The sequence below is a fragment of the Schistocerca americana genome, chromosome 8, assembly GCF_021461395.2.
Source record: "Schistocerca americana isolate TAMUIC-IGC-003095 chromosome 8, iqSchAmer2.1, whole genome shotgun sequence".
Lineage (NCBI taxonomy): Eukaryota > Metazoa > Arthropoda > Insecta > Orthoptera > Acrididae > Schistocerca > Schistocerca americana.
In genome coordinates, this window is record NC_060126.1 from 95,064,387 (window position 1) to 95,078,061 (window position 13,675).

The following is a 13,675-nucleotide window of genomic DNA, read 5'->3' on the forward strand; positions in this document are numbered from 1 at the left end:
GCTACGCGTCGGCAACTAACAAAACGCCGACCCTGCCAGGATTCGAACCTGGAATCTTCTGATCCGTAGTCAGACGCGTTATCCGTTGCGCCACAGGGCCAGTGGCAGCATTTCTTTCTACGAGACAAGTGCAATTCGCTAAGAAACGTGTTCTCCATGGCTGAGCAAGCTCCCAAGGAAGGTACCTTTCGTGCAGCTGCGTGGCCGCAGTGCGCCTGCAGAGCTTAGAGCTTGCCACGCATCTGCTCTCGCTGTTCGACAGGTAGCAGAAGGCAAGGCGCGCGTTTTCCCACGTTTTCTCGACGACGAGAGCCGGTTGATGTGCATGTAAGCGTAGCATATGAAACAAGAATAGCACGAAGCATTGGTAGTCAGGTGCCAAAGTCGCAGTATGGCATCAGGTGGCGATCGTATGTTTCTGTGGCCACCACTGGTTTGCAGCAAAGTGAATACCGCTAACTGAAAGCACTCTGTTGTAGCCCCAGTGGCGCAATTGGTTAGCGCACGGTACTTATAAGGCAGTAGCCGTGAGCAATGCCGGGGTTGTGAGTTCGAGCCTCACCTGGGGTATACTTTTATTTCTTAGCAGCTGTCTCTGACAGCAACAGGAGGCTAGGTTTGAGATGTATCAGCTATTTGAGTAACATAATTGTGCATTCGAGACGCTAGCTGCGTCTTCCTCGGTAGTATAGTGGTTAGTATCCCCGCCTGTCACGCGGGAGACCGGGGTTCGATTCCCCGCCGGGGAGGCACATCCGATTTGTAATTGCTGCTCTATCACTCGCCGAACTTAGTGTAGGTCGTTTGCGGCTACTAGCACCATATCTCTCGCACACAGGCACCTGTCTACAGCGCATCCTCGGTAGTATAGTGGTTAGTATCCCCGCCTGTCACGCGGGAGACCGGGGTTCGATTCCCCGCCGGGGAGATGCGATTTTTATCTCACAACCCTGTTCGAGTGTTGCGCGTATGTGGGTCGTAAGAGCATTAACTTTGCGATCGTGGAGTGTAGTTGGCGCAAAATCTTAAAAAATGCTACAACTTAGGAAGTGGTTCTCGCATTCTTCACATTTCAGAATTGCGGGGTATGCTGTTAACGCTGTATCAAAGCACCCCAGCCGACGCTGTGGGCGTAATAATCGAGCTCGGCACAGTCCGCAAAAGAAATAATTTTAGCAGAGCGTGGTTTCGATCCACGGACCTCTGGGTTATGGGCCCAGCACGCTTCCACTGCGCCACTCTGCTGCCTGGGGTTGCGCCGGCTCTTCGCCACGTGACGTGGGACACTTGGAAAGTGTTGTCTGCGTCGCTTTCACACGCCTGTATTTAATTGCGTATCATCTCCTACAGCTCTCAGCTTGACTTGTCTCGACTTTGCTCGACTGACGATACGCTGACGCTTGCAGGCAGCGATATTTACCACGATCGACTCGACATGCAGCTGCGAGATGCACAGGAGCAACAAAGCACTCCACGGTGCGGCGACATACGAAATCCACTGCCCAGCTACGCGTCGGCAACTAACAAAACGCCGACCCTGCCAGGATTCGAACCTGGAATCTTCTGATCCGTAGTCAGACGCGTTATCCGTTGCGCCACAGGGCCAGTGGCAGCATTTCTTTCTACGAGACAAGTGCAGTTCGCTAAGAAACGTGTTCTCCATGGCTGAGCAAGCTCCCAAGGAAGGTACCTTTCGTGCAGCTGCGTGGCCGCAGTGCGCCTGCAGAGCTTAGAGCTTGCCACGCATCTGCTCTCGCTGTTCGACAGGTAGCAGAAGGCAAGGCGCGCGTTTTCCCACGTTTTCTCGACGACGAGAGCCGGTTGATGTGCATGTAAGCGTAGCATATGAAACAAGAATAGCACGAAGCATTGGTAGTCAGGTGCCAAAGTCGCAGTATGGCATCAGGTGGCGATCGTATGTTTCTGTGGCCACCACTGGTTTGCAGCAAAGTGAATACCGCTAACTGAAAGCACTCTGTTGTAGCCCCAGTGGCGCAATTGGTTAGCGCACGGTACTTATAAGGCAGTAGCCGTGAGCAATGCCGGGGTTGTGAGTTCGAGCCTCACCTGGGGCATACTTTTATTTCTTAGCAGCTGTCTCTGACAGCAACAGGAGGCTAGGTTTGAGATGTATCAGCTATTTGAGTAACATAATTGTGCATTCGAGACGCTAGCTGCGTCTTCCTCGGTAGTATAGTGGTTAGTATCCCCGCCTGTCACGCGGGAGACCGGGGTTCGATTTCCCGCCGGGGAGGCACATCCGATTTGTAATTGCTGCTCTATCACTCGCCGAACTTAGTGTAGGTCGTTTGCGGCTACTAGCACCATATCTCTCGCACACAGGCACCTGTCTACAGCGCATCCTCGGTAGTATAGTGGTTAGTATCCCCGCCTGTCACGCGGGAGACCGGGGTTCGATTCCCCGCCGGGGAGATGCGATTTTTATCTCACAACCCTGTTCGAGTGTTGCGCGTATGTGGGTCGTAAGAGCATTAACTTTGCGATCGTGGAGTGTAGTTGGCGCAAAATCTTAAAAAATGCTACAACTTAGGAAGTGGTTCTCGCATTCTTCACATTTCAGAATTGCGGGGTATGCTGTTAACGCTGTATCAAAGCACCCCAGCCGACGCTGTGGGCGTAATAATCGAGCTCGGCACAGTCCGCAAAAGAAATAATTTTAGCAGAGCGTGGTTTCGATCCACGGACCTCTGGGTTATGGGCCCAGCACGCTTCCACTGCGCCACTCTGCTGCCTGGGGTTGCGCCGGCTCTTCGCCACGTGACGTGGGACACTTGGAAAGTGTTGTCTGCGTCGCTTTCACACGCCTGTATTTAATTGCGTATCATCTCCTACAGCTCTCAGCTTGACTTGTCTCGACTTTGCTCGACTGACGCTACGCTGACGCTTGCAGGCAGCGATATTTACCACGATCGACTCGACATGCAGCTGCGAGATGCACAGGAGCAACAAAGCACTCCACGGTGCGGCGACATACGAAATCCACTGCCCAGCTACGCGTCGGCAACTAACAAAACGCCGACCCTGCCAGGATTCGAACCTGGAATCTTCTGATCCGTAGTCAGACGCGTTATCCGTTGCGCCACAGGGCCAGTGGCAGCATTTCTTTCTACGAGACAAGTGCAATTCGCTAAGAAACGTGTTCTCCATGGCTGAGCAAGCTCCCAAGGAAGGTACCTTTCGTGCAGCTGCGTGGCCGCAGTGCGCCTGCAGAGCTTAGAGCTTGCCACGCATCTGCTCTCGCTGTTCGACAGGTAGCAGAAGGCAAGGCGCGCGTTTTCCCACGTTTTCTCGACGACGAGAGCCGGTTGATGTGCATGTAAGCGTAGCATATGAAACAAGAATAGCACGAAGCATTGGTAGTCAGGTGCCAAAGTCGCAGTATGGCATCAGGTGGCGATCGTATGTTTCTGTGGCCACCACTGGTTTGCAGCAAAGTGAATACCGCTAACTGAAAGCACTCTGTTGTAGCCCCAGTGGCGCAATTGGTTAGCGCACGGTACTTATAAGGCAGTAGCCGTGAGCAATGCCGGGGTTGTGAGTTCGAGCCTCACCTGGGGCATACTTTTATTTCTTAGCAGCTGTCTCTGACAGCAACAGGAGGCTAGGTTTGAGATGTATCAGCTATTTGAGTAACATAATTGTGCATTCGAGACGCTAGCTGCGTCTTCCTCGGTAGTATAGTGGTTAGTATCCCCGCCTGTCACGCGGGAGACCGGGGTTCGATTCCCCGCCGGGGAGGCACATCCGATTTGTAATTGCTGCTCTATCACTCGCCGAACTTAGTGTAGGTCGTTTGCGGCTACTAGCACCATATCTCTCGCACACAGGCACCTGTCTACAGCGCATCCTCGGTAGTATAGTGGTTAGTATCCCCGCCTGTCACGCGGGAGACCGGGGTTCGATTCCCCGCCGGGGAGATGCGATTTTTATCTCACAACCCTGTTCGAGTGTTGCGCGTATGTGGGTCGTAAGAGCATTAACTTTGCGATCGTGGAGTGTAGTTGGCGCAAAATCTTAAAAAATGCTACAACTTAGGAAGTGGTTCTCGCATTCTTCACATTTCAGAATTGCGGGGTATGCTGTTAACGCTGTATCAAAGCACCCCAGCCGACGCTGTGGGCGTAATAATCGAGCTCGGCACAGTCCGCAAAAGAAATAATTTTAGCAGAGCGTGGTTTCGATCCACGGACCTCTGGGTTATGGGCCCAGCACGCTTCCACTGCGCCACTCTGCTGCCTGGGGTTGCGCCGGCTCTTCGCCACGTGACGTGGGACACTTGGAAAGTGTTGTCTGCGTCGCTTTCACACGCCTGTATTTAATTGCGTATCATCTCCTACAGCTCTCAGCTTGACTTGTCTCGACTTTGCTCGACTGACGCTACGCTGACGCTTGCAGGCAGCGATATTTACCACGATCGACTCGACATGCAGCTGCGAGATGCACAGGAGCAACAAAGCACTCCACGGTGCGGCGACATACGAAATCCACTGCCCAGCTACGCGTCGGCAACTAACAAAACGCCGACCCTGCCAGGATTCGAACCTGGAATCTTCTGATCCGTAGTCAGACGCGTTATCCGTTGCGCCACAGGGCCAGTGGCAGCATTTCTTTCTACGAGACAAGTGCAGTTCGCTAAGAAACGTGTTCTCCATGGCTGAGCAAGCTCCCAAGGAAGGTACCTTTCGTGCAGCTGCGTGGCCGCAGTGCGCCTGCAGAGCTTAGAGCTTGCCACGCATCTGCTCTCGCTGTTCGACAGGTAGCAGAAGGCAAGGCGCGCGTTTTCCCACGTTTTCTCGACGACGAGAGCCGGTTGATGTGCATGTAAGCGTAGCATATGAAACAAGAATAGCACGAAGCATTGGTAGTCAGGTGCCAAAGTCGCAGTATGGCATCAGGTGGCGATCGTATGTTTCTGTGGCCACCACTGGTTTGCAGCAAAGTGAATACCGCTAACTGAAAGCACTCTGTTGTAGCCCCAGTGGCGCAATTGGTTAGCGCACGGTACTTATAAGGCAGTAGCCGTGAGCAATGCCGGGGTTGTGAGTTCGAGCCTCACCTGGGGCATACTTTTATTTCTTAGCAGCTGTCTCTGACAGCAACAGGAGGCTAGGTTTGAGATGTATCAGCTATTTGAGTAACATAATTGTGCATTCGAGACGCTAGCTGCGTCTTCCTCGGTAGTATAGTGGTTAGTATCCCCGCCTGTCACGCGGGAGACCGGGGTTCGATCCCCCCCGGGGAGGCACATCCGATTTGTAATTGCTGCTCTATCACTCGCCGAACTTAGTGTAGGTCGTTTGCGGCTACTAGCACCATATCTCTCGCACACAGGCACCTGTCTACAGCGCATCCTCGGTAGTATAGTGGTTAGTATCCCCGCCTGTCACGCGGGAGACCGGGGTTCGATTCCCCGCCGGGGAGATGCGATTTTTATCTCACAACCCTGTTCGAGTGTTGCGCGTATGTGGGTCGTAAGAGCATTAACTTTGCGATCGTGGAGTGTAGTTGGCGCAAAATCTTAAAAAATGCTACAACTTAGGAAGTGGTTCTCGCATTCTTCACATTTCAGAATTGCGGGGTATGCTGTTAACGCTGTATCAAAGCACCCCAGCCGACGCTGTGGGCGTAATAATCGAGCTCGGCACAGTCCGCAAAAGAAATAATTTTAGCAGAGCGTGGTTTCGATCCACGGACCTCTGGGTTATGGGCCCAGCACGCTTCCACTGCGCCACTCTGCTGCCTGGGGTTGCGCCGGCTCTTCGCCACGTGACGTGGGACACTTGGAAAGTGTTGTCTGCGTCGCTTTCACACGCCTGTATTTAATTGCGTATCATCTCCTACAGCTCTCAGCTTGACATGTCTCGACTTTGCTCGACTGACGCTACGCTGACGCTTGCAGGCAGCGATATTTACCACGATCGACTCGACATGCAGCTGCGAGATGCACAGGAGCAACAAAGCACTCCACGGTGCGGCGACATACGAAATCCACTGCCCAGCTACGCGTCGGCAACTAACAAAACGCCGACCCTGCCAGGATTCGAACCTGGAATCTTCTGATCCGTAGTCAGACGCGTTATCCGTTGCGCCACAGGGCCAGTGGCAGCATTTCTTTCTACGAGACAAGTGCAATTCGCTAAGAAACGTGTTCTCCATGGCTGAGCAAGCTCCCAAGGAAGGTACCTTTCGTGCAGCTGCGTGGCCGCAGTGCGCCTGCAGAGCTTAGAGCTTGCCACGCATCTGCTCTCGCTGTTCGACAGGTAGCAGAAGGCAAGGCGCGCGTTTTCCCACGTTTTCTCGACGACGAGAGCCGGTTGATGTGCATGTAAGCGTAGCATATGAAACAAGAATAGCACGAAGCATTGGTAGTCAGGTGCCAAAGTCGCAGTATGGCATCAGGTGGCGATCGTATGTTTCTGTGGCCACCACTGGTTTGCAGCAAAGTGAATACCGCTAACTGAAAGCACTCTGTTGTAGCCCCAGTGGCGCAATTGGTTAGCGCACGGTACTTATAAGGCAGTAGCCGTGAGCAATGCCGGGGTTGTGAGTTCGAGCCTCACCTGGGGCATACTTTTATTTCTTAGCAGCTGTCTCTGACAGCAACAGGAGGCTAGGTTTGAGATGTATCAGCTATTTGAGTAACATAATTGTGCATTCGAGACGCTAGCTGCGTCTTCCTCGGTAGTATAGTGGTTAGTATCCCCGCCTGTCACGCGGGAGACCGGGGTTCGATCCCCCCCGGGGAGGCACATCCGATTTGTAATTGCTGCTCTATCACTCGCCGAACTTAGTGTAGGTCGTTTGCGGCTACTAGCACCATATCTCTCGCACACAGGCACCTGTCTACAGCGCATCCTCGGTAGTATAGTGGTTAGTATCCCCGCCTGTCACGCGGGAGACCGGGGTTCGATTCCCCGCCGGGGAGATGCGATTTTTATCTCACAACCCTGTTCGAGTGTTGCGCGTATGTGGGTCGTAAGAGCATTAACTTTGCGATCGTGGAGTGTAGTTGGCGCAAAATCTTAAAAAATGCTACAACTTAGGAAGTGGTTCTCGCATTCTTCACATTTCAGAATTGCGGGGTATGCTGTTAACGCTGTATCAAAGCACCCCAGCCGACGCTGTGGGCGTAATAATCGAGCTCGGCACAGTCCGCAAAAGAAATAATTTTAGCAGAGCGTGGTTTCGATCCACGGACCTCTGGGTTATGGGCCCAGCACGCTTCCACTGCGCCACTCTGCTGCCTGGGGTTGCGCCGGCTCTTCGCCACGTGACGTGGGACACTTGGAAAGTGTTGTCTGCGTCGCTTTCACACGCCTGTATTTAATTGCGTATCATCTCCTACAGCTCTCAGCTTGACTTGTCTCGACTTTGCTCGACTGACGCTACGCTGACGCTTGCAGGCAGCGATATTTACCACGATCGACTCGACATGCAGCTGCGAGATGCACAGGAGCAACAAAGCACTCCACGGTGCGGCGACATACGAAATCCACTGCCCAGCTACGCGTCGGCAACTAACAAAACGCCGACCCTGCCAGGATTCGAACCTGGAATCTTCTGATCCGTAGTCAGACGCGTTATCCGTTGCGCCACAGGGCCAGTGGCAGCATTTCTTTCTACGAGACAAGTGCAATTCGCTAAGAAACGTGTTCTCCATGGCTGAGCAAGCTCCCAAGGAAGGTACCTTTCGTGCAGCTGCGTGGCCGCAGTGCGCCTGCAGAGCTTAGAGCTTGCCACGCATCTGCTCTCGCTGTTCGACAGGTAGCAGAAGGCAAGGCGCGCGTTTTCCCACGTTTTCTCGACGACGAGAGCCGGTTGATGTGCATGTAAGCGTAGCATATGAAACAAGAATAGCACGAAGCATTGGTAGTCAGGTGCCAAAGTCGCAGTATGGCATCAGGTGGCGATCGTATGTTTCTGTGGCCACCACTGGTTTGCAGCAAAGTGAATACCGCTAACTGAAAGCACTCTGTTGTAGCCCCAGTGGCGCAATTGGTTAGCGCACGGTACTTATAAGGCAGTAGCCGTGAGCAATGCCGGGGTTGTGAGTTCGAGCCTCACCTGGGGCATACTTTTATTTCTTAGCAGCTGTCTCTGACAGCAACAGGAGGCTAGGTTTGAGATGTATCAGCTATTTGAGTAACATAATTGTGCATTCGAGACGCTAGCTGCGTCTTCCTCGGTAGTATAGTGGTTAGTATCCCCGCCTGTCACGCGGGAGACCGGGGTTCGACTCCCCGCCGGGGAGGCACATCCGATTTGTAATTGCTGCTCTATCACTCGCCGAACTTAGTGTAGGTCGTTTGCGGCTACTAGCACCATATCTCTCGCACACAGGCACCTGTCTACAGCGCATCCTCGGTAGTATAGTGGTTAGTATCCCCGCCTGTCACGCGGGAGACCGGGGTTCGATTCCCCGCCGGGGAGATGCGATTTTTATCTCACAACCCTGTTCGAGTGTTGCGCGTATGTGGGTCGTAAGAGCATTAACTTTGCGATCGTGGAGTGTAGTTGGCGCAAAATCTTAAAAAATGCTACAACTTAGGAAGTGGTTCTCGCATTCTTCACATTTCAGAATTGCGGGGTATGCTGTTAACGCTGTATCAAAGCACCCCAGCCGACGCTGTGGGCGTAATAATCGAGCTCGGCACAGTCCGCAAAAGAAATAATTTTAGCAGAGCGTGGTTTCGATCCACGGACCTCTGGGTTATGGGCCCAGCACGCTTCCACTGCGCCACTCTGCTGCCTGGGGTTGCGCCGGCTCTTCGCCACGTGACGTGGGACACTTGGAAAGTGTTGTCTGCGTCGCTTTCACACGCCTGTATTTAATTGCGTATCATCTCCTACAGCTCTCAGCTTGACTTGTCTCGACTTTGCTCGACTGACGCTACGCTGACGCTTGCAGGCAGCGATATTTACCACGATCGACTCGACATGCAGCTGCGAGATGCACAGGAGCAACAAAGCACTCCACGGTGCGGCGACATACGAAATCCACTGCCCAGCTACGCGTCGGCAACTAACAAAACGCCGACCCTGCCAGGATTCGAACCTGGAATCTTCTGATCCGTAGTCAGACGCGTTATCCGTTGCGCCACAGGGCCAGTGGCAGCATTTCTTTCTACGAGACAAGTGCAATTCGCTAAGAAACGTGTTCTCCATGGCTGAGCAAGCTCCCAAGGAAGGTACCTTTCGTGCAGCTGCGTGGCCGCAGTGCGCCTGCAGAGCTTAGAGCTTGCCACGCATCTGCTCTCGCTGTTCGACAGGTAGCAGAAGGCAAGGCGCGCGTTTTCCCACGTTTTCTCGACGACGAGAGCCGGTTGATGTGCATGTAAGCGTAGCATATGAAACAAGAATAGCACGAAGCATTGGTAGTCAGGTGCCAAAGTCGCAGTATGGCATCAGGTGGCGATCGTATGTTTCTGTGGCCACCACTGGTTTGCAGCAAAGTGAATACCGCTAACTGAAAGCACTCTGTTGTAGCCCCAGTGGCGCAATTGGTTAGCGCACGGTACTTATAAGGCAGTAGCCGTGAGCAATGCCGGGGTTGTGAGTTCGAGCCTCACCTGGGGCATACTTTTATTTCTTAGCAGCTGTCTCTGACAGCAACAGGAGGCTAGGTTTGAGATGTATCAGCTATTTGAGTAACATAATTGTGCATTCGAGACGCTAGCTGCGTCTTCCTCGGTAGTATAGTGGTTAGTATCCCCGCCTGTCACGCGGGAGACCGGGGTTCGATCCCCCCCGGGGAGGCACATCCGATTTGTAATTGCTGCTCTATCACTCGCCGAACTTAGTGTAGGTCGTTTGCGGCTACTAGCACCATATCTCTCGCACACAGGCACCTGTCTACAGCGCATCCTCGGTAGTATAGTGGTTAGTATCCCCGCCTGTCACGCGGGAGACCGGGGTTCGATTCCCCGCCGGGGAGATGCGATTTTTATCTCACAACCCTGTTCGAGTGTTGCGCGTATGTGGGTCGTAAGAGCATTAACTTTGCGATCGTGGAGTGTAGTTGGCGCAAAATCTTAAAAAATGCTACAACTTAGGAAGTGGTTCTCGCATTCTTCACATTTCAGAATTGCGGGGTATGCTGTTAACGCTGTATCAAAGCACCCCAGCCGACGCTGTGGGCGTAATAATCGAGCTCGGCACAGTCCGCAAAAGAAATAATTTTAGCAGAGCGTGGTTTCGATCCACGGACCTCTGGGTTATGGGCCCAGCACGCTTCCACTGCGCCACTCTGCTGCCTGGGGTTGCGCCGGCTCTTCGCCACGTGACGTGGGACACTTGGAAAGTGTTGTCTGCGTCGCTTTCACACGCCTGTATTTAATTGCGTATCATCTCCTACAGCTCTCAGCTTGACTTGTCTCGACTTTGCTCGACTGACGCTACGCTGACGCTTGCAGGCAGCGATATTTACCACGATCGACTCGACATGCAGCTGCGAGATGCACAGGAGCAACAAAGCACTCCACGGTGCGGCGACATACGAAATCCACTGCCCAGCTACGCGTCGGCAACTAACAAAACGCCGACCCTGCCAGGATTCGAACCTGGAATCTTCTGATCCGTAGTCAGACGCGTTATCCGTTGCGCCACAGGGCCAGTGGCAGCATTTCTTTCTACGAGACAAGTGCAATTCGCTAAGAAACGTGTTCTCCATGGCTGAGCAAGCTCCCAAGGAAGGTACCTTTCGTGCAGCTGCGTGGCCGCAGTGCGCCTGCAGAGCTTAGAGCTTGCCACGCATCTGCTCTCGCTGTTCGACAGGTAGCAGAAGGCAAGGCGCGCGTTTTCCCACGTTTTCTCGACGACGAGAGCCGGTTGATGTGCATGTAAGCGTAGCATATGAAACAAGAATAGCACGAAGCATTGGTAGTCAGGTGCCAAAGTCGCAGTATGGCATCAGGTGGCGATCGTATGTTTCTGTGGCCACCACTGGTTTGCAGCAAAGTGAATACCGCTAACTGAAAGCACTCTGTTGTAGCCCCAGTGGCGCAATTGGTTAGCGCACGGTACTTATAAGGCAGTAGCCGTGAGCAATGCCGGGGTTGTGAGTTCGAGCCTCACCTGGGGCATACTTTTATTTCTTAGCAGCTGTCTCTGACAGCAACAGGAGGCTAGGTTTGAGATGTATCAGCTATTTGAGTAACATAATTGTGCATTCGAGACGCTAGCTGCGTCTTCCTCGGTAGTATAGTGGTTAGTATCCCCGCCTGTCACGCGGGAGACCGGGGTTCGATTCCCCGCCGGGGAGGCACATCCGATTTGTAATTGCTGCTCTATCACTCGCCGAACTTAGTGTAGGTCGTTTGCGGCTACTAGCACCATATCTCTCGCACACAGGCACCTGTCTACAGCGCATCCTCGGTAGTATAGTGGTTAGTATCCCCGCCTGTCACGCGGGAGACCGGGGTTCGATTCCCCGCCGGGGAGATGCGATTTTTATCTCACAACCCTGTTCGAGTGTTGCGCGTATGTGGGTCGTAAGAGCATTAACTTTGCGATCGTGGAGTGTAGTTGGCGCAAAATCTTAAAAAATGCTACAACTTAGGAAGTGGTTCTCGCATTCTTCACATTTCAGAATTGCGGGGTATGCTGTTAACGCTGTATCAAAGCACCCCAGCCGACGCTGTGGGCGTAATAATCGAGCTCGGCACAGTCCGCAAAAGAAATAATTTTAGCAGAGCGTGGTTTCGATCCACGGACCTCTGGGTTATGGGCCCAGCACGCTTCCACTGCGCCACTCTGCTGCCTGGGGTTGCGCCGGCTCTTCGCCACGTGACGTGGGACACTTGGAAAGTGTTGTCTGCGTCGCTTTCACACGCCTGTATTTAATTGCGTATCATCTCCTACAGCTCTCAGCTTGACTTGTCTCGACTTTGCTCGACTGACGCTACGCTGACGCTTGCAGGCAGCGATATTTACCACGATCGACTCGACATGCAGCTGCGAGATGCACAGGAGCAACAAAGCACTCCACGGTGCGGCGACATACGAAATCCACTGCCCAGCTACGCGTCGGCAACTAACAAAACGCCGACCCTGCCAGGATTCGAACCTGGAATCTTCTGATCCGTAGTCAGACGCGTTATCCGTTGCGCCACAGGGCCAGTGGCAGCATTTCTTTCTACGAGACAAGTGCAATTCGCTAAGAAACGTGTTCTCCATGGCTGAGCAAGCTCCCAAGGAAGGTACCTTTCGTGCAGCTGCGTGGCCGCAGTGCGCCTGCAGAGCTTAGAGCTTGCCACGCATCTGCTCTCGCTGTTCGACAGGTAGCAGAAGGCAAGGCGCGCGTTTTCCCACGTTTTCTCGACGACGAGAGCCGGTTGATGTGCATGTAAGCGTAGCATATGAAACAAGAATAGCACGAAGCATTGGTAGTCAGGTGCCAAAGTCGCAGTATGGCATCAGGTGGCGATCGTATGTTTCTGTGGCCACCACTGGTTTGCAGCAAAGTGAATACCGCTAACTGAAAGCACTCTGTTGTAGCCCCAGTGGCGCAATTGGTTAGCGCACGGTACTTATAAGGCAGTAGCCGTGAGCAATGCCGGGGTTGTGAGTTCGAGCCTCACCTGGGGCATACTTTTATTTCTTAGCAGCTGTCTCTGACAGCAACAGGAGGCTAGGTTTGAGATGTATCAGCTATTTGAGTAACATAATTGTGCATTCGAGACGCTAGCTGCGTCTTCCTCGGTAGTATAGTGGTTAGTATCCCCGCCTGTCACGCGGGAGACCGGGGTTCGATTCCCCGCCGGGGAGGCACATCCGATTTGTAATTGCTGCTCTATCACTCGCCGAACTTAGTGTAGGTCGTTTGCGGCGACTAGCACCATATCTCTCGCACACAGGCACCTGTCTACAGCGCATCCTCGGTAGTATAGTGGTTAGTATCCCCGCCTGTCACGCGGGAGACCGGGGTTCGATTCCCCGCCGGGGAGATGCGATTTTTATCTCACAACCCTGTTCGAGTGTTGCGCGTATGTGGGTCGTAAGAGCATTAACTTTGCGATCGTGGAGTGTAGTTGGCGCAAAATCTTAAAAAATGCTACAACTTAGGAAGTGGTTCTCGCATTCTTCACATTTCAGAATTGCGGGGTATGCTGTTAACGCTGTATCAAAGCACCCCAGCCGACGCTGTGGGCGTAATAATCGAGCTCGGCACAGTCCGCAAAAGAAATAATTTTAGCAGAGCGTGGTTTCGATCCACGGACCTCTGGGTTATGGGCCCAGCACGCTTCCACTGCGCCACTCTGCTGCCTGGGGTTGCGCCGGCTCTTCGCCACGTGACGTGGGACACTTGGAAAGTGTTGTCTGCGTCGCTTTCACACGCCTGTATTTAATTGCGTATCATCTCCTACAGCTCTCAGCTTGACTTGTCTCGACTTTGCTCGACTGACGCTACGCTGACGCTTGCAGGCAGCGATATTTACCACGATCGACTCGACATGCAGCTGCGAGATGCACAGGAGCAACAAAGCACTCCACGGTGCGGCGACATACGAAATCCACTGCCCAGCTACGCGTCGGCAACTAACAAAACGCCGACCCTGCCAGGATTCGAACCTGGAATCTTCTGATCCGTAGTCAGACGCGTTATCCGTTGCGCCACAGGGCCAGTGGCAGCATTTCTTTCTACGAGACAAGTGCA

General features: G+C 53.3%; 43 non-coding genes across 43 annotated transcripts; 24 read left to right on the forward strand and 19 right to left on the reverse strand.

The window, feature by feature from the left end:
- Positions 1 to 27: 27 nt before the first annotated feature.
- On the reverse strand, positions 28 to 100 carry Trnar-acg. Its single transcript has one exon. It is a non-coding gene; the product is annotated as a tRNA-Arg (tRNA).
- A 378-nt stretch (positions 101 to 478) lies between these two features.
- Positions 479 to 570, forward strand: Trnai-uau. Its single transcript is given in 2 exon segments — positions 479 to 516; positions 535 to 570. It is a non-coding gene; the product is annotated as a tRNA-Ile (tRNA).
- Positions 571 to 677: 107 nt separating this feature from the next.
- On the forward strand, positions 678 to 749 carry Trnad-guc. Its single transcript has one exon. It is a non-coding gene; the product is annotated as a tRNA-Asp (tRNA).
- Positions 750 to 856: 107 nt separating this feature from the next.
- Positions 857 to 928, forward strand: Trnad-guc. The gene has a single exon. It is a non-coding gene; the product is annotated as a tRNA-Asp (tRNA).
- A 245-nt stretch (positions 929 to 1,173) lies between these two features.
- On the reverse strand, positions 1,174 to 1,245 carry Trnam-cau. The gene has a single exon. It is a non-coding gene; the product is annotated as a tRNA-Met (tRNA).
- A 287-nt stretch (positions 1,246 to 1,532) lies between these two features.
- Positions 1,533 to 1,605, reverse strand: Trnar-acg. The gene has a single exon. It is a non-coding gene; the product is annotated as a tRNA-Arg (tRNA).
- A 378-nt stretch (positions 1,606 to 1,983) lies between these two features.
- On the forward strand, positions 1,984 to 2,075 carry Trnai-uau. Its single transcript is given in 2 exon segments — positions 1,984 to 2,021; positions 2,040 to 2,075. It is a non-coding gene; the product is annotated as a tRNA-Ile (tRNA).
- A 107-nt stretch (positions 2,076 to 2,182) lies between these two features.
- Positions 2,183 to 2,254, forward strand: Trnad-guc. The gene has a single exon. It is a non-coding gene; the product is annotated as a tRNA-Asp (tRNA).
- A 107-nt stretch (positions 2,255 to 2,361) lies between these two features.
- Positions 2,362 to 2,433, forward strand: Trnad-guc. Its single transcript has one exon. It is a non-coding gene; the product is annotated as a tRNA-Asp (tRNA).
- A 245-nt stretch (positions 2,434 to 2,678) lies between these two features.
- Trnam-cau lies at positions 2,679 to 2,750 on the reverse strand. The gene has a single exon. It is a non-coding gene; the product is annotated as a tRNA-Met (tRNA).
- A 287-nt stretch (positions 2,751 to 3,037) lies between these two features.
- Positions 3,038 to 3,110, reverse strand: Trnar-acg. Its single transcript has one exon. It is a non-coding gene; the product is annotated as a tRNA-Arg (tRNA).
- A 378-nt stretch (positions 3,111 to 3,488) lies between these two features.
- On the forward strand, positions 3,489 to 3,580 carry Trnai-uau. The gene is given in 2 exon segments: positions 3,489 to 3,526; positions 3,545 to 3,580. It is a non-coding gene; the product is annotated as a tRNA-Ile (tRNA).
- Positions 3,581 to 3,687: 107 nt separating this feature from the next.
- On the forward strand, positions 3,688 to 3,759 carry Trnad-guc. Its single transcript has one exon. It is a non-coding gene; the product is annotated as a tRNA-Asp (tRNA).
- A 107-nt stretch (positions 3,760 to 3,866) lies between these two features.
- On the forward strand, positions 3,867 to 3,938 carry Trnad-guc. Its single transcript has one exon. It is a non-coding gene; the product is annotated as a tRNA-Asp (tRNA).
- Positions 3,939 to 4,183: 245 nt separating this feature from the next.
- Positions 4,184 to 4,255, reverse strand: Trnam-cau. Its single transcript has one exon. It is a non-coding gene; the product is annotated as a tRNA-Met (tRNA).
- A 287-nt stretch (positions 4,256 to 4,542) lies between these two features.
- Positions 4,543 to 4,615, reverse strand: Trnar-acg. The gene has a single exon. It is a non-coding gene; the product is annotated as a tRNA-Arg (tRNA).
- Positions 4,616 to 4,993: 378 nt separating this feature from the next.
- Trnai-uau lies at positions 4,994 to 5,085 on the forward strand. The gene is given in 2 exon segments: positions 4,994 to 5,031; positions 5,050 to 5,085. It is a non-coding gene; the product is annotated as a tRNA-Ile (tRNA).
- Positions 5,086 to 5,370: 285 nt separating this feature from the next.
- Trnad-guc lies at positions 5,371 to 5,442 on the forward strand. Its single transcript has one exon. It is a non-coding gene; the product is annotated as a tRNA-Asp (tRNA).
- A 245-nt stretch (positions 5,443 to 5,687) lies between these two features.
- Trnam-cau lies at positions 5,688 to 5,759 on the reverse strand. The gene has a single exon. It is a non-coding gene; the product is annotated as a tRNA-Met (tRNA).
- A 287-nt stretch (positions 5,760 to 6,046) lies between these two features.
- Positions 6,047 to 6,119, reverse strand: Trnar-acg. Its single transcript has one exon. It is a non-coding gene; the product is annotated as a tRNA-Arg (tRNA).
- Positions 6,120 to 6,497: 378 nt separating this feature from the next.
- On the forward strand, positions 6,498 to 6,589 carry Trnai-uau. The gene is given in 2 exon segments: positions 6,498 to 6,535; positions 6,554 to 6,589. It is a non-coding gene; the product is annotated as a tRNA-Ile (tRNA).
- Positions 6,590 to 6,874: 285 nt separating this feature from the next.
- Positions 6,875 to 6,946, forward strand: Trnad-guc. The gene has a single exon. It is a non-coding gene; the product is annotated as a tRNA-Asp (tRNA).
- Positions 6,947 to 7,191: 245 nt separating this feature from the next.
- Positions 7,192 to 7,263, reverse strand: Trnam-cau. The gene has a single exon. It is a non-coding gene; the product is annotated as a tRNA-Met (tRNA).
- A 287-nt stretch (positions 7,264 to 7,550) lies between these two features.
- Positions 7,551 to 7,623, reverse strand: Trnar-acg. Its single transcript has one exon. It is a non-coding gene; the product is annotated as a tRNA-Arg (tRNA).
- Positions 7,624 to 8,001: 378 nt separating this feature from the next.
- Positions 8,002 to 8,093, forward strand: Trnai-uau. Its single transcript is given in 2 exon segments — positions 8,002 to 8,039; positions 8,058 to 8,093. It is a non-coding gene; the product is annotated as a tRNA-Ile (tRNA).
- A 107-nt stretch (positions 8,094 to 8,200) lies between these two features.
- On the forward strand, positions 8,201 to 8,272 carry Trnad-guc. The gene has a single exon. It is a non-coding gene; the product is annotated as a tRNA-Asp (tRNA).
- A 107-nt stretch (positions 8,273 to 8,379) lies between these two features.
- On the forward strand, positions 8,380 to 8,451 carry Trnad-guc. The gene has a single exon. It is a non-coding gene; the product is annotated as a tRNA-Asp (tRNA).
- Positions 8,452 to 8,696: 245 nt separating this feature from the next.
- Positions 8,697 to 8,768, reverse strand: Trnam-cau. The gene has a single exon. It is a non-coding gene; the product is annotated as a tRNA-Met (tRNA).
- A 287-nt stretch (positions 8,769 to 9,055) lies between these two features.
- Positions 9,056 to 9,128, reverse strand: Trnar-acg. The gene has a single exon. It is a non-coding gene; the product is annotated as a tRNA-Arg (tRNA).
- Positions 9,129 to 9,506: 378 nt separating this feature from the next.
- Positions 9,507 to 9,598, forward strand: Trnai-uau. The gene is given in 2 exon segments: positions 9,507 to 9,544; positions 9,563 to 9,598. It is a non-coding gene; the product is annotated as a tRNA-Ile (tRNA).
- A 285-nt stretch (positions 9,599 to 9,883) lies between these two features.
- Positions 9,884 to 9,955, forward strand: Trnad-guc. The gene has a single exon. It is a non-coding gene; the product is annotated as a tRNA-Asp (tRNA).
- Positions 9,956 to 10,200: 245 nt separating this feature from the next.
- Trnam-cau lies at positions 10,201 to 10,272 on the reverse strand. The gene has a single exon. It is a non-coding gene; the product is annotated as a tRNA-Met (tRNA).
- A 287-nt stretch (positions 10,273 to 10,559) lies between these two features.
- Positions 10,560 to 10,632, reverse strand: Trnar-acg. Its single transcript has one exon. It is a non-coding gene; the product is annotated as a tRNA-Arg (tRNA).
- A 378-nt stretch (positions 10,633 to 11,010) lies between these two features.
- Trnai-uau lies at positions 11,011 to 11,102 on the forward strand. Its single transcript is given in 2 exon segments — positions 11,011 to 11,048; positions 11,067 to 11,102. It is a non-coding gene; the product is annotated as a tRNA-Ile (tRNA).
- A 107-nt stretch (positions 11,103 to 11,209) lies between these two features.
- Positions 11,210 to 11,281, forward strand: Trnad-guc. Its single transcript has one exon. It is a non-coding gene; the product is annotated as a tRNA-Asp (tRNA).
- Positions 11,282 to 11,388: 107 nt separating this feature from the next.
- Trnad-guc lies at positions 11,389 to 11,460 on the forward strand. The gene has a single exon. It is a non-coding gene; the product is annotated as a tRNA-Asp (tRNA).
- Positions 11,461 to 11,705: 245 nt separating this feature from the next.
- Trnam-cau lies at positions 11,706 to 11,777 on the reverse strand. The gene has a single exon. It is a non-coding gene; the product is annotated as a tRNA-Met (tRNA).
- A 287-nt stretch (positions 11,778 to 12,064) lies between these two features.
- On the reverse strand, positions 12,065 to 12,137 carry Trnar-acg. The gene has a single exon. It is a non-coding gene; the product is annotated as a tRNA-Arg (tRNA).
- Positions 12,138 to 12,515: 378 nt separating this feature from the next.
- Trnai-uau lies at positions 12,516 to 12,607 on the forward strand. The gene is given in 2 exon segments: positions 12,516 to 12,553; positions 12,572 to 12,607. It is a non-coding gene; the product is annotated as a tRNA-Ile (tRNA).
- A 107-nt stretch (positions 12,608 to 12,714) lies between these two features.
- On the forward strand, positions 12,715 to 12,786 carry Trnad-guc. The gene has a single exon. It is a non-coding gene; the product is annotated as a tRNA-Asp (tRNA).
- Positions 12,787 to 12,893: 107 nt separating this feature from the next.
- Trnad-guc lies at positions 12,894 to 12,965 on the forward strand. The gene has a single exon. It is a non-coding gene; the product is annotated as a tRNA-Asp (tRNA).
- A 245-nt stretch (positions 12,966 to 13,210) lies between these two features.
- Positions 13,211 to 13,282, reverse strand: Trnam-cau. Its single transcript has one exon. It is a non-coding gene; the product is annotated as a tRNA-Met (tRNA).
- A 287-nt stretch (positions 13,283 to 13,569) lies between these two features.
- Positions 13,570 to 13,642, reverse strand: Trnar-acg. Its single transcript has one exon. It is a non-coding gene; the product is annotated as a tRNA-Arg (tRNA).
- Positions 13,643 to 13,675: the final 33 nt, after the last annotated feature.